Genomic DNA, 15,445 nt, shown 5'->3' on the forward strand with positions numbered 1-15,445 from the left:
AAAGACAAAAACAAAAACAGCGACGACGACAGCAACATCAACAACAATAAGATATCGTCGATAATATTCTTAATAATCAATCTATATAACACAGATAACACGTTTCTTTCCTTTTTCTTTGGCACAAGAGGCACGTATTTCGATATACGCCAAAATAATCTTGTGTTTACGAAACATTGGAATAAATACGATGATTTGACAGGGTGTTTAAAACTAGTGGCTTCCCACTTCCAATGTGCAAGCTCGAATGACCAATGTTGCAACTAACTCATGTAGAACGTGTTACGCGTTGACCAGCAGTTGTGTAGATTCTGGGACAGTTGCGCGGAGAAACCACTTGGTTACTAAGAAAACAAAAAACAATGAAGCCCGGCTTGTCTATCTCGTTGCTTTTGCGCTCAAAATATTCCCATTAGCTATGCACCATCTCGCCAAAATTCAAGTTTTCTGAGTCCACAGAAGGGGCGCATTGGTTTGTCATTCTTCGATGAGGTGTATACTAAATGTATATATTGATGCGCTCACCAGAAACAGCATCAATCATCACGCAATCGCCATCTCTCTCGTTTGACCCTCGACGGTAGCGCAAACAAAACGACGCCCACAGCGGAGGGAAACCGAGAGCAGAAACAATGAAAGGAAACTTTTACTTCTCAACTGTCACGCACCTCTCGCTAATAAACGTCACGAAATCACATTCGGATATATAGTACGTTTCTATATATTACAAATGGCCATGAAGCTTCGCGTCAACCGCACTTGCATAGGCATTTCACTCCTCGACGCACTCTTTATACGCGCTCAAACAATAGGATATTCATACACATGTTCACACAGCCCTGACAAAGCATCTGCTTCTTCGTTCCGCTTGCGGTGGGCCTTCAGTCGTACTTCTACACCCCCCAAACTTACAGGAACTAAAACGACAGTCTATATGGGTAGCTGTGTTACCCGAAGGATATAGTGGTTGAGACGCGTTATCGAAATGCACACCACGAAGGGCTCATCCCGGAACCACAGAAAATCTATTTTCTAAAGCATACTGCAGCACGCTCTAAATCATTGTCTCGTATCGCAACTGCAAACTGAAACTCAAAACTAAGGCCGCTTTTAAACACCGACGAACCAGGAACCAAACTAAACGACAAGGTTTTCACGCACCAGTGAAATCTCCGTGCGTCTCGTGACCGCGAGACCGCGAAGCAGTAAAAAAAAAAAAAAAAAAACAGCGAGAAGAGAAAAAAAAAGTAAGTAAATAGCGAAGTACGGGAAGGTACGCGGCGTGTCCTGAAGCGACGCCACCGAAATTTGCTCGGAACAAAAGGCGCCCCCGACGTCTTCCACGCTATATTTTTAGGCTTCTGTCTTCCCCGAGTGCCGGCTCCTCCGCACTGCGCCACTGCTAGGCGGTTGGCGTGTGTTTATGTAGGACTTCTCTAGCAGCTACAGCGTCGGCGCAGGTATACGTAGAGCGCGCCGTGTCGTCACGCTGGTTGGGCGGCCGAGGCAAGAAACTGCGGTCACAGGCAACCAGGAGTATATAGACTCGGCTCGTCTTCGGTCGACTGCGCGAACCACCTGCACATATTCGCGGCCGAGAGCACCACGAGAATGCGCTGCACTGACCGACAGAATCACCTTGCCTGTGCATCTACGGCATGCGCATTTTTCCACAGGCTGAAAGCGCGAGCATCCCCCGCAAGTGCGGCGCGCACGCGTTTTCGTCGGACACGCCTGGCCGATCAGGTCCTCTCCGCGGTTCGGAAAACGGAGCTAAGCAGAAGTAAAGAAGGGATGCACATGCCTCGCCAATGCCGCTTTGCATTTTCACGGGAAGAATCTGGGAACGGATAAAAAAAGAACGCGCTGGAGATAAGGAACAGTCAACGGGCCGCCGACGCAGCTCTGGGTAGGGAATGTATTTGTGCCACCAGGAAAGGAGTTCACCGCCTGTGTACAGCCTCCCTCGCACTTAACCTCCCCCGTCCCTCGCACACACGCACAGACACACTCAAGCGCGGCTCCTTTAGATGATTCCTCTTATAGAGAAAAAAAAAAAACGCGTTCACTTCCTGAATTTTCGATCTTGTTCATCGCGATACCGCAACATGGTATAAGATCACGCCTGCGTGCTCAGGAAACCACGCGAATTCCACGAAGGACCCCCACGATAGCACAGAGGTCGGCACTTTTCAAACGTGACGCTGACGCTAATGCCGGGCGTTTCTCCATGCCATACAGAAGGGCTTGCAAAGTATGGTAGCTCGGCGAAGGCAAAACCAAATAAAGTATAATTTAATACTTTAATAGAAATGCGCTCGAAGTAGTGTGTAAATAAATAAGAAGCGAGTTATCGAGGTACCCGGAACCTGAGAGTCTTTCTCCTTTTTTTTTTCACCCTATATTTTCGCTAACCAGTCAGGCGGCCTCTTTTCCGCTGATCTGTCGGAGATCGCATGTGACTCTCAGCGGGATATGGCGGAAGCCTTTCAGCATAGAAATCGTGCAGACATTTTCGCTTGCTGTGATAGCTAGTACTACAATAGCTAACCAAATCAAAACCAGGCGAACCATAAAAGCTCGCGTTGTATCAGACGAGCATCTCCGTCAAGTTTCTACGGGGAGATATTGAAACAAGAGGTTAACTTAGACTGTATGTTACACTACGCCAGCAAGCGGAGCCACAACAGCAATGTAGACCGGAAGACACTTCTTTCTCTTCTTGGTCTGCTAGACCTAGACAAAACGTGGTGCTTATCCGCTCGCAAGGCACGTTCAACCGGCATGTTCGAATTCAGAGCAGTTGTTACGTCTAAGTAAGACGGCTTAGCACATTCGGTGGGCCCAATTACCATATTCGCTTTAATAACACAGTGCGCTCAAGCGGAGTACACCGGCAACACCACTGTTCTTCATCTGAGCCCGTTCTGCGAATGACCTCGAAAATTTGCGATAAGCTCTTCACTGTAAACATATTTCATTCTTGCTCCCGCACAATAAAATTCCACACACCCCTGGTGGACGCATGCTTAGCTTCAGTGGATTTTTAGCTCTCCTTGCACACTTATGTCTTTCACTCTCTCTCTATATATATTATTATACATGAAAATAGAGAAAGGGCAAAGAGAGAGACACTGTACCATAGCGCAGTGCCAACGCCCAACACCACTTTTCCAAAGTGCACTCCCTGATAAGACGATCTCAAGACGGGGCGTCTTCCGCCTGGACAAGGCACATCCACATATATATATTTTTTTTTTGAGCTTGGCACGCAAGCACGCACAATAGCGAGCGCATGCACCCCACGCATAAACGAGCAGGTAATGCGGCACGCCGCTTCCGGCGCGGCGCTCGCGAGACCACTCGGCGCACGTGGTTTATGACGGTGTATACTGCACGTACACCGCTTATCAGCACTGGCCTCGATACCGCAGGAGAAGGTGGCTCTACAAGACGCAAAGAAACGACGATGCACAGGTATGCGTTACTGTTGTTTGCACTGCGCTCGGAAGAAAGAGAATGCGCATAATTCTTCGTCGTCTCCGCGGAAGTGAGTTGCGTTATAAGGACGAGGCGTCGGCGAGGGCTATGAAATAGCTTAAGAAGATAAAGGCGGTCAGAGATGCGCGGTACATACTTCCGGGTCTTACTTCTTGCACAACTCATAAATGCATTACCTGAGTATTACTTCCCCACCTCTTCTCTACATCGCCTTTTTTTTTCATCGTGCAGTTGCTTTCGGAACTTGAGGCGGCAGTGAATAAAACCAGAACAGCGGTCCGCAGTCAATAAAACCCTCGCGACGCTGTCACTCAGCAACGGGCATACAGGCCAAGTGGACCTGCATCAGGTCCTCAATCTGCGCGCACGATTCCGGGCTTCTGATTGTGACATCGACTCGGCAAACAAACGCATACAGATATGGCTTTTCTGCAGTATTCCTGTTCACGACAAATGCTTTCTTTCTTTCTTTCTTTCTTTCTTTTTTTCTTTCTTTTCAGTCGAAATTCTCCCCAGCGGCATCTCAGCAGCACGAGTAGCATTAAAAAAAAAAAATCAAAGCAGCTACGTAACATTCCTCTCCGAGACAGTTCACCACGCACAGCCATTTTCGCGTGCCTCTTACAAGCCGCGATTTTCCTTAATCGGTCCCCACCGCGCTGTCTGGGCTTTTCCCCATATTCGCCACACTTCTGATTTTCATCTTTTCCGTTCACTTATAGAAGCAGAGATTGGGCCCACTAGCACGTACGCTTTGCCGCAATTCATATAGAGCTTCTCACATCGCGTTGCTTCATCGCATCGTGGCGCCGTTGTTTGCTTCAGCACAAATAAACGAGAGAAACATCGAGAGACAGACAGACAAAGAACTTTAATGATGTTCTCAGGAGATTCATTTTCCTTCCTCAACCTGTCCCGAGGCTACTGCTTCAGAGCGACGCGATGAAGTGTACGAGCGGTAGCGATTCAGGTTTTGTAGTACTTCATTTAGTTTCATTTTTTTTTTCTTTAGCAACCCACCCTCCCCCACACCGGAACGTGCCGTCCTATATAAGTGGACGGAACTACTTTCCTGTTGTTAGCCCCGGTCGTTCATTTCGGCAACGCACGCATGAATCTGTCTGCTGGAAAAGATTCAGCTGCGCGTAATCACAGGCGTCGCGCCTTGATTGCTTTTCGTAAATGTGCAGCCGGTGCTAAAACATCATTATTAGTCATTCTTTGTATTATTATTTCTTGAACTCTTGATTTCATTGTGTACTCGTGCGAATGTTGCCATTCGTCAGAGTTACATGATAAGTTTAGACTTGCATTCTTCGAAAACTTCTTCCTTTTAAACAAAAATTTAAAATGGTCGATTACCAGAAAATAAATAACAAGTCCCCGAATTAAAAAAAAATGAAGTGACAGCTCGCACGCTACCCGTGGGACAAATGCATCGTAACTACGTCACTGACCGTAACTTTGTTACTCTTAAACATACTTTTCGAGACGAGTTCTCTCAAGTATCTTTTAGATAATCAAACTGTTTTTCCGCGAACACAAAACTCTAAGAAACAAAAAAAAAGGGGGGGGGGAGGCGGTGACGCGGCGGAACCAAGGAGGTTATCCTCCTTGGGCGGGACGAGGCACTGACGGGACAGACAAGGCGCACAATAACGAAACAAGGTTCTATTGCGTTTAGACGTCGATATAACGACGGAAGTAGAAGTATTGCAATACGAAACAAACACCGGAGACGAGATGTATGACCACAATGTCAGCAAGATTTTCTTATTTGCAGTCTAACCGTCCGTAAAACTGGCAAAAAAGTGGAAGCCTATCGTTACGCCTCTGTACTGAATACTTGTTCAATGACGTTACGCAACACTGTTTACAATCATATATCTCACTTATATTTGTTACGTCGTACTGTTTATACCTCAAGCGTTATATCAGCTTCTAAACGCAATAACACTCGGTTGTTCAATGCAGTCCTTGTTTCCTCTTGTCATCGTCATATCTTTCTTCTTTCGTTTTAAGATATGACTGGATGGACAAAATTTCCGGAACCCTCCAATACAGCCCCCCCCCCCCCTAAACATATCGTGGGTTCGACAAATAATCCACACAAATCATGCAAGTGATTGCAGCGCCAAGTAACAACGTCAAGAAAGTAAAAATATAGGAGAGATGTGCCTTTTTCCTGTATTCTTACTTTCATTGCGTGAAAGCTTACGCACTACGCAAATATTCGACTGTCTCTTTATTTTTACGGTTCGCCCCACCCAACCGAAATGTGGCGGCTGCTGCCAGGAATCGAGCCCACGTCTTCAACCCTACAGCAGCAACCACACTATGACCTCTAAGCTACACCACGGCGAGCTGCCATTTCAAACCCTACATCCATCTATAGATGCGTCGCCTATATAGTTGATGATTAGTACAACTCGCCATCCTCGCCACCTCGTTTCAGCTATAACACGGTGTCAGAGACGGGTCAGTAGGCCGGCGCTTGTGCACGCAATATAACGGCTTGCATAACCTAATTTCTTAATCAGCAGCGCGGCAGGCTCGTCCGGTTGCGTCAGTATATGCACTTACACAAGCCGCGTAAAACGGGAGTAATTAGAACGGAAGGGAGCCCGTCAGACACGGCACCCTTCGTGCGACCGCGGCAGAAAAGATATCGCGGTGTAAGACGACGTAATGCGACGGGAAAGGAAGTTATGATAATACGCACCTGAGCGATCACACCTATAACCGGATCGGCATTTGCCCGCGGCTCTCTCTTCCCACGGACGTGGTCACGCAAAGTATACAGTTACCGTGTTTCGAGTACACGGGAAGGTTCGGAATACACTCCGCGAACATGGGTCGCCAGTCGAAGCGATTATTCGTGTCGAAGCGAGTGAAACGGGAGGAAGCGAGAATCGGGGATATCTCCGATCTGTCGATCGCTCGGCGTTTATCCACGACACTATTGGCTGACCGCATTCGGGGATGCAGCGAAGGCGTTCAAGCGCAAACGAACAAACAAACACAATACGCAAGCAAATGCGTTTCAATATTGAGGAAGCAGCGCACAAGGTGCCCATAAAGTCTGGTACCTACATATATAGAAACCGAAGATTATAGCTGCTTGAGACGCTCGATCGAGGTTATCGGCTCATCTTCGAACGGCCGTACGAAAGATAGGTATGGGGAAACAACGGTCAGCTGAACAGAGAGAGATAGAATAGCCCGGCACCATGCAATTTTTGTAAGAAAAAAGAACGAATAAAAATAACAGCTAGGAATGCAGATTGAGGATGTAGACGTTGTGCTAAGCGCATGTAGGAAAAGGGTAAAAGCTTACCACGTTCGAAACTTACACATGCAGTTAATCAAACTCCTACGTGGAGTTAGTGTGGTTACATCACAAGTTCAGGGACCTTATGTAGATATTCTGCTTATAGGAAGGTTTGCCTGCTGTGCTTACTTGACACAAGTACTGAAAATGTTACAGCTGCCTGTCTACGATTCTTTTCAGTGCAATCCGGGAGGCATATATCATTGCCCCGGTCCATCAGATGTTAATACGGGTTTATCCAAGTATCTCCAGCGCAAATAAATAACACGTTCTTTTTGTTTGCTCGCGTTCTACGAGCTCGAAAAAAGGTCAGAACTAAATTGTCGATCCCCCCGCTCGATGGGAGGTCAAGAAAAGTTGAGAGCGGCATGCGTGCGTATCTGCAGTCATACAACTCTTAATTACTGGCTTAGAGTACTTAATATTGAGGAGGCTTAAAAAGAAGACGTCCTCGCGCAACAATTCTAAATACTACTGTATACAACACTCTTAAAAAGACGGGAACCGGTCGTAGCAGTAGAGATGACATAACCGCAACTAGATCTAACAGACACTCATGCCAACGAAAGCGTATAAGACGTTATTAGAAGCATTTGTAATGAGCATCGGACGCGTTCTTCGAAGGTCGCGTGTTGGTTTTGGTTCACTTTTTTGGTTCACTTTTCTTTCTTCACGTTTAAATGATAATTACTTCTAATAACATCACGTATACACTGTCCTTGACATGAATGTATGTTGGATATCATTAATATTGTGTCTAACAAAAAAAAAACGAGCCCTTAATTGTGCACTTCCCCTCACAGCAGTCAACGTTACGACAGAAAAACTGGGATACGACTTGAATAGCTTTACGAAAACACCAAATGTATAGCAGCATGGGTCCTCGTATAAGCGGCACGCTGAGACGGATTGAATCTACTCGGCACGGCTTCGTGAATATTCTCCGCCGCAATGGTTCCCACACAACTCGGGGGGGAGGGGGGGAGCCGGAGCTTCACGCGCGGCAGCGCGTATACGGGCCGAAATAGGGCCCCCGTGATGACCCGTGCGCTGTTATCACGGAGGCCAAGCACGACCAAGGTTCTGACATTGGGCCGGTATTGAGGACGAACACTCGGGTCACGGGCATCCGCGGAGAGAGTAGAAAGACAGAATGCATTCACGAGTGAATAGCAAAAAAGAAGGTTGAGGCTAAGCTTTGGGAGGCGGAAACAGCTGCGCCACGCTACGGGGGGGGGGGGGGGGGGGGAGAAGGGACACTGCCAGGTGTGGCAAAAATCGGCTCCGACCTCTTTGGCGGCCGTTCTCGTACAACGATCAGCCTTCCCCAGACGCGTAAAGCCGATATCTCACAAGAAACACAGACGTGAGATCCGCAAAAAACTAAGTGGTCCGGCATTTCTATGCAAGTTCCTGCCTTTGTCTCGGTGTTTCGATATACGTTAACCGCCGGCGTCTTCCAGTACCCCAGAGAAGGTGGAGCCAGATCTATAAAGAACTCGCAAACAAGCAGGTCCCGCCAACCACACAAACCGGGTGTTCAAAGTTAAGCTTTTGGTTTTCTTCATTCAGCACTGGGAAAAGCGTAAAAAAAACCCAGAAAAATGGCTAGTTGGGCAAGTTAGTAGTGATCCATAAGTGTACTGCGCAAAAAACGGACGGAAACACAAAGTGTACTGCGCTTGTCTGTCCTTTTTCTCTACTTCGTGTTGCCGTCCGTTTTTTTTTTTTTTTGCGCAGTACAGATATGGACCTATAAAAAACATCCTATGTCAACAACTTATGTATCCAGGGGCACACAAAGTGCGACGATAATTACGGCTGTCAGTAGCCCAACTAACAAAATGTTAATAATTGACTTTGCAGAGACTGCAGCAAGCGGGCAAATTTGTATTGAAAAGTTAGAGAGAGTCGCGTTTCTTCTCAGTTACACTTGGAATAATTCTTCCGAGATATCCCACCGCAAAGTCTAATTGTGGTTTGCATAGTTATGCATGCAAGGCGGTGAAGATCAGTGCAATGTTCTTCTCCGATGTGACAAACAGTCATAGCTTGCTTGCTATCGCCAGCCGGTAGTAAAGGGGTAACCGTTATCATCTCTGTCTATGTCTTCGACACGTCGTCAGAATAAACTACGCACGCAACTGCCCATCAGGGAGGTAATGGCGGTGGAAAACATTTATTAATATACTTATACTGAGAGGCATGGACAAGGCGAGTCTGAAGGGTTCACCTTTCACAAATCGGAAAACCGTCTTGCGTGCTGACCGTCTTGCATTCGAAATCATGCAAACCAGAATTAAACTTCGCAGCAGAATATCTCACAGCGCAGACATGCTAGAAGAATTCTTCCAAGCATGACTGTGTAGGAACGCGGCTGCCTCCAACTTTTCAATGCAAATCAGTACCCGCTTGCTGCAGTCACTTAGGAGGAGGGAAGAATTGCATTCAAAGTCCGGCGAGTAGGTGGGGCCCGCCAATGACCCCGCCTAGGTTACGGCCGAGAGTCCTTGGATCCTGGCGGCTATCTCGAACGACTAGGCGACCCACATCTGACCTTCGAGGGCGGGACTGAGCAGGGCGGCTTCCCAGCGCGCGCGAAGGCTTTCACTAGAGGCCACCTACTCGTTATGGGCACTAATCCCTCGGCATTCCACTGGCATATGCTCCAAAGTGGCTCTATAGGAGTCACAACGCTCGCACTTGTCGGTTGCGTAGATATGGGGATGTACGAGAGTGCGGGATGCGGATACGTCCTAGTTTGTAACCACCGCGATTTGACAGACTGCGGTTTTGTTAATTTTGGGTGAGACGACCGGAATATGTTCCTCTGCAATGTTTTGTGTAATGTCATTGTATCTGGGTCATTCTGTTTTCTCACTCCCACTAGTGTACCACGCCGTCATCACCGGAGAATGCAGCTCTGTCGGTAAGCCTTCGAGCTGCGTCATGTAACAGCCCCGTCGTTGCTGTCCTCCGCGAAGGCGTGAGCGGGTGTCTGTTTTAAGTCATACTTGATTGGGTGACTGACAGCCATATCTATTGTCGCACTATGTGTCCGCTGTATAGATGTTATCTACAAAAGTGGTTTGTCTGTTCTTCACAGTGGTGAATTTTAGGAAAACCATAAAGGTTAACTTTCAACACCCAGTATATCATAGTTGTATTTGTTGTTCTTTTCTTACTTCGTTGTTTTTTATTTTCACGTGTCAACCGACTGCTGCCACAGGACACAAACGAAATAACTGAGTCAACAGCAGCGTCTGCAAGTTATGCGCCCTGAATGCAACAGATATGCGACATGATAGAAAGTAGGCAAACTTTGTGCATACGTTGCTGACGAGAACCATGTCCAGTATTTCGAGAGGCTACAGCTGGCCTGCCTACGCTATCAAGGCGCCGCGAACTGGCAACGGTGCCATAGGAAGAACATGTCCTTATTTGCAGTAGAGGTGACAATACATCAGGATGAACCCCACATCACGAGACCTTGTCGAAGAATTTATAGTTACCGATAAAACGAGTACAACAAGACCCTCGACAAGAGACACTGCGCAAAGAAGAGGCGACCAAGAGAAAACGTTTCGTAAGTGACAACTGATTGATCGAATAAATGATGTTACAGGGCCCAAAATAAGACAGATAAGGTACTTCTCTAGGGAACAAGCTGATAGTAGCATTTATTTATTTATTTATTTTATATTATTTTTTTACTGTCGGGTTTCTTTCAAACGGGAGTGTAGCATCCGTTTTCGCAACCGGAACACATCACCAGGCACACATTACCGTAAGCGCAGTGTTCGATTAGTAAACGCGCGGCAAATCGATATGGATGTGATCAGCGACGCTCACATTAAGAGAAACGCAAAATCAATTGTCACACGAGCACGCTTCGACGGACGAGAAAATGCCTCCACGCTATTATCACTAGACCCATTACAGATCCGCGCATTCTAAAAATGACAAAATCTGGGAAAGTAAGGGGGATCGCCGACCGCAGGGACTGCTTCATACACACTGTAAACAAGGACTCGTTAGTAATATGCTCATTCCAGTGCGCACGCGGCATACCATTGCGCGAAAGAAATTGTTGTCCCAACCATACAAGCACGCGCTGCTGTCTACTAAACGCTCGCGTACAAGTCAGCAGGAATGAAGATGGCCTTGGTTCGTGGTGAAGCCCCATAGCTGTTGCAGAACAGCCTTCGTTCGTCTTCGCCGCGACACTCGCTAAACCAGACGCGCGCGCGTCACTCGATGTCGACTCTCGCAGATAAAAGAAAGATTCGTTCCACTTGCTTCGCTGAGGCCCATCGTTGATGTGGCTCGGCACGCAGACAGGCGCACTCGGCGTCCTTCATTTAGTCGAAGGAAAATAACCAAGATTGTTTTTCCGGAGCGGGGCGAGGGCTCCTGCGTTGAGGCGCGCCGACGCTCGAACGTCACGGTCGCACGCGAAGAGCGCCAGTGAGCTCAAGAGCACGTCGCTCAGCTGGACGCGGTGTGGCGCATAAAAGATGACTGTTAACGCATGCGAGTATTTTTAATAATTATTTCAAGAAATTGAGTCAGTTTTTTTCTATCTCTCTCTCTCTTTTTCTTTGCACTAGCGATCCTCGGTCTTGTAGCGTGTTGTTTACTTGGGCTTGACAACCTCGTGAATTAGAACAAAACGCATCAACTAATTGCGACAGCCCGAAAGGTGCTTTCTATTATATAGAACTATGTGCGAGAAATCAAGAAGAAATGAACATGGGCAGAGCACATAGCGCGTAGGCAGGATAACCGCTGGTCATCAAGGGTGACTGACTCGAGTCCAAAGACAAATAAATGCGTGCGAGGGAGGCTGAAAATTAGGTGGGCGGATGAGATTAAGAAGTTTGCAGCCATAAAGTGGCAGTAGAAAGCACAGGACCGGGTTGATTGGAGGAACATGGAACGCGCAATGCCAAATCATGACATGTAGATTACCGCTATCCCTCAAGAGGAAGCTGCATTTTGCCGATACTTAGCTACGGAGCAGAAACCTGGAGACTTAGAGGATTCAGCTTAAACGGAGGACCACGCAGCAAGCAATGAAAACGAAAATGGTAGGTGTAACCTTAAGAGACAAGAAGAGCAGAGTGGATTAGGGAACAAACCGGGGTAAATGATATCATAGTTGAAATCTAGAAGAGGAAATGAACATGGGCTAGGCATGTAGCACGTAGACAGGTGTGATGAGTGAAGAAAACGACAACGACGGAAGTACGGGGCAAGGCGCGTGTAATGTGCGCGTGAGTGTCAGCGAATCAGCTGATGACCTGTGGTAGCCCATAGAGATGGCGTGCCACGATTGAGCCACGGGCGACCATCACGTGGCAGTGGGCTTTGTGGCTGGGGACGAGCCGAAGCAGCGGCAGACGGGAGACAGCGGGCCGAAGCGTCGGACGCAGGCGATCCAGGTTCCGGCCAGGGAACGCGGCCGTCCACGCTACTGCCGTCCAACTACCAGCTGGGGCGGCGTTGCCGGCACGAGTACTGCATCTCGGGGCGAGGCCTGGCCTGCTGTTCTCTTCCTTGCCGAGGGCATCGCGGATCTCGGCGAGGCGTCTCCACGGTCAGCCGTTCGACACAGCGACGAACGTGGCCTGGCTAATGGTCACGGTTGCGTCGAGCATCGCGTCTCGGCGCACGCTCTTCGCTGGATGGGCTGGCCATGCCCCACATGGAGCATCGCGTCTCCGATGCGGGTTGACTGCTCCGTGGCCGCACCCATGCCATCAAGCGCCGGTGTCACCAGAGCGTCGCACATCGGCAAGGGACGAGCGAGACGTTCTGCCGGGCGAGACGCGGGAGTGCGCACAGAGGAGCCCGGAACCGGGCGAGGTCCAGGGTGGCCGAGGATCCAGGTGCCAGGGAAGTTGCTGGCTGAATCTAGGATCGCCGAGCGGTGCCGAGCGACGCGCCAGACTCGGACGTGGGCTACGAGCTCATGAGCTGCAGGGTGCACCCGATGGTACCTGGCGGTGCCGTGGCCAAGAAGAAGGAACGTGCGGAAAAGAGAGCTCGAGGGTTGAGGCCACGAAGGCAGAGGAAGCGGTGCGCCGCTCGAGAGGACGAGTTCCTGGCAGCGTTCCTGAGCCGGACGTGAGACCCGTACGTGTCGGCCAGGTCGAGCTCCGGTATGTCTGTTCAAGGTCCAAGGCCGAGACCTGCTGAACGGCTCCTGCCTGGGTGCAGTGGCCGCGAGCAGGTTCGTGGGCGAGGCCTACCGGGTGTGGTCGTCGTGAGCCGTGGCCTGATCCTGGACCTCCGGAGTTGCGACCCTGACTGCTGAGTTGGCCGCGACGTCCGACTCAACGGCGCTGCACACGGTAGCGTATCCGTGCGCCGCCAGCCGTTCCACCCATGCCATGAAATAAAAAGTTCATGTTAATCCTTCCTCGTCCGCTATCAACAAACATAGTGACGAACGTCCGTTAACCATGACAACAGGATAACCGCTGGTCATTTAGGATAACTAACTGGATTCCCAAAGAAGGCACGCGGGTTAGGAAGAGACAGAAGGTTAGGCGGGCAGATGACATTAAGACGTTTGCGGGAATAAATTGGCATGAGCAAGCACAGAATCGAGTTGACTGGCGGAAACTGGGAGAGGTCTTTGTCCTGCAGTGGACGCAGTCAGGCTGATGATGATGATGATCGCTACCATGCGCAGATTTGAGAGCTAAAGAAACGAATGTAAACCTTGACAGCTCGTGAGGTTCCTTAAAGTGAACCGAAATCCAAGTATATCAACGTTCTTGCACTGCATGCGACCCAACCGAACTGGTGCCGCTGTAGCCAGCAATCGAATACGTCTCCCTGAGCATCGTTACGCAGCGTCCCAGCAACAGACATGTCAGCAAATTGCGCACCCGTTTTTCACTGACCCCAAGGGAATTCCTCGACATCCCCCAAAACATTTATGGTTTCCCACACAAGAAGCGAGGCCAACCGGACGCGTTCGGCGAAAGTAGGCGCAGGGGCTGGTGCCACTACGCTTCTATCAAAAATGCTGCCACCGCACCAGGATTCAATCCCACGACCTTCGAATCAAGCACCATAAGCACTAGACAAATTGTGGCACGTGGCGATATGCAAAGGCATCCGTGAATTTTTATAGACATAGGTGCACGTCAAGGAAACCCTAGGAAAGCAAAATTATACGTGCCTGGTTGAGTCCGCCCCCGCCCCCTCTACAGCGCACCTCACCACGCTTGTGGCACAGAATATCCCAAAATTCATTTCAATATGTTAAACCAGCACCATGGCCACGTCCCATATCGCAGTGCTCAACGCTTTCGAAAGAACAATACAAGGCTAACCAAAGACGGACAGTCCAAGCCGGAGCTTTCCCAATGAAAGTGTTAAGCGACAAAAGTTCCTCGTTGGACGCCTTTCGAGGCACCAGACGGCGGACCAGTCCCGGCCAGTCTGGGAACACTTCGGCGCCATGCAGAGGCGGCCAACGCCCTTGGCCAGTGTGTATATGTGCACGACGCGGAGGCCGCCACCCCACCCGCTTCGCACGTCCGGCCACCGCCTTCGCCTTCGCGTTAATTGGCATGCACGTCGGTGTGCAATAACACAGGCACCGAAGGACGACCGTGGACGACGATCTGCTGCAACTTACGCATGTACGTACCTACCCCACAGCCATATAGATGGTGGGTGGTAGTGGTTGTAAGGAAGAGGAAAAAGGCACCTAATTTCTGTCTGCCTTCAGGCGACACGGCGCAGTGCCTTATAGGGGTGGGGGGAAGGAGGGATAAAAAGAATAGAAGGAAAATAGATGAAGAAATAGACAGGCAAGCAGCGGAAAAAAGAAGTAGATAGGAAAGTGGGGATCCGGTCGAAGCAGTCCAAGGACGGGGCGCCACAATGCGAGAGCTGCACGGCGGCAGGAGACCGCGGAGGGCGAACCAGTCGGCGGGAGCTACGCTGGCGTCGGAGATCGCGAGAGCACAACCGTCCTGCTTGAAATCCTGCGAGCGAATCCCTAGATGCCAAAAGACAGCAGCGCTCCTAGATCATGTGAGTGTGTGAGCGTCTGTGGCGAAGGGACTGAGGCAGAGAGGCCTGGCGGTGTTCCATGCAAAGCAGCTGCCGTTCCGCTCAGCACAACATGGAAATGACGCGCGTCGTGCTTATGGGAAACCCGACCACTTGAGTGGCGTCGCGGAGACGAAGAAATACGAGCCACGCAGTTAGTGTCTTGCGGTGACCGCTGGCTCCCTTCCAGTCTGTTAATGGCGTTGACATCAAAGTCGGGTGATGGTATCCGGCGTGAATCGGGGCGGCAGCTCCGCAAACAACCAAATTAATGACTATGCACCACGCTATCAGGCTTTATACTGGCTGCAGCTGTATGATGCGCAAATTCCTGTATAGACTTTTACTATCGTTGGCCAACAGGGTGTCTATACAGGCTGTTTCCGACATCAACATTATATCATCAGTCTGACTACGCCCTCTGCAGGGCAAAGACCTTTTCCGTGTTCCACCAATGAATCACCCGGTCTTGTGCTTTCTGCTGCCACGTTAACCTGTAAACTTTTTAATCTCATCGGTCAACCTAAATTTCTGTTT

The 15,445-nt window shown here is 49.4% G+C and overlaps 1 protein-coding gene across 1 annotated transcript in view; it reads right to left on the reverse strand.

The window, feature by feature from the left end:
• LOC119170738 (uncharacterized) overlaps positions 1-15,445 on the reverse strand; it is a 77,754-nt gene that overhangs the window by 4,330 nt on the left and 57,979 nt on the right. The window lies entirely within an intron of this gene.

Source organism: Rhipicephalus microplus, chromosome 2 (assembly GCF_043290135.1).
Source record: "Rhipicephalus microplus isolate Deutch F79 chromosome 2, USDA_Rmic, whole genome shotgun sequence".
In the NCBI taxonomy this organism is placed as follows: domain Eukaryota; kingdom Metazoa; phylum Arthropoda; class Arachnida; order Ixodida; family Ixodidae; genus Rhipicephalus; species Rhipicephalus microplus.